We start from the raw sequence: 1,146 nt of genomic DNA on the forward strand, positions 1-1,146 counted from the left end.
TTTTGTTGGGGCTCCCGGGTGGCTCAGTCAGTTAAGCATCCATCTCTTGGTTTCCACTCAGGGCATGATCTCAGGATCATGAGATCAAGCCCAGAGCTGGGTTCGGTGCTCAGTGTGGGATCTTCTTGATTTTCTCTCTCTTTCTCTGTGCCTCCTGCTCATGCTCTCTTTCTCTCTCTTTCTCTCTCTCTCTTTGTCTCTCAAATAAATGAATGCATTAAAAAATAATAACTTTGCAGAATGGCCTTTATATTGGTAGACAGTTGGCAATGATATGGCAACAGCAATCTAAAAAAAATTGTGTTACTATTCAGATTAATATAAGAAGGTATTTTAACACTGCTGTTATAATCTAGTAAAGATTCTGTTCATTTAAGTAAATGTTCAAAACAAGCATTTAATTTGATGGTACTACTATTTAAAATTCCATTTTGGGTTTGGTGCCTGCTGCTGGCGGCCACATGATCATCTGCTAGAGGCATGGGAACTGGCGGCTGTGGCCTTTGGGCTGGGATGAACCACACTCTCTGGAAACTGAGGAGCTGAGCCAGAGCCATGGCCAGCACGGTGGTAGCAGCTGGACTGACCATTGCAGCTGCAGGATTTGCAGGCTGTTATTTTTTGCAAGCCATCAAACATATGGAGCCTTGCATAAAACAAGGGCTTTTTAAAAAAACTGCATTCAGTGGTGGTTATATAGAAGTGGGTTTGAACCCCAAATGACAAAATGAGAAGCAGTATTAATGCTCAGTGTAAGTCCTACTGCCAATAAAGGAAAAATCTGAGATATTCATCGACAGATTACGCTTTTAAGTCACCTGGACAAGGGAGGATCTCCTTATACAGCAGCCAAAAACAATGAAGCTAAAGTTTTACTAGAAGGTCAAGCTAAAAAATAAAGCAAATGGGTGATGAATTTTAAGTTCTTGTTAGTTCATGTATCTGAGTGCCAGTTTTTTTTTTTTTTTATAATAAAATGCCTCAAAGCTAAAAAAAAAAAATCTTTTTTTTAAAACTAGATTTTATTTCTTGCTACGGCATGGGAAGGTGATACTTTGGGAGAGTCAAGGCCCAAATTTTCACGTAAGCATGGGAGAGCATTACTGATCAACCATTTTCTTAATGTTAATTACAAAGCTTTTCTAA

At 39.1% G+C, this 1,146-nt stretch overlaps 1 pseudogene; it reads left to right on the plus strand.

Moving 5' to 3' along the window:
• The first annotated feature begins 555 nt into the window (after positions 1-555).
• Positions 556-899, plus strand: LOC112917697 (mitochondrial import inner membrane translocase subunit TIM14 pseudogene; annotated as a pseudogene).
• The last annotated feature ends 247 nt before the right edge of the window (positions 900-1,146 follow it).

Source organism: Vulpes vulpes, chromosome 15, assembly GCF_048418805.1.
Source record: "Vulpes vulpes isolate BD-2025 chromosome 15, VulVul3, whole genome shotgun sequence".
Classification (NCBI taxonomy): domain Eukaryota; kingdom Metazoa; phylum Chordata; class Mammalia; order Carnivora; family Canidae; genus Vulpes; species Vulpes vulpes.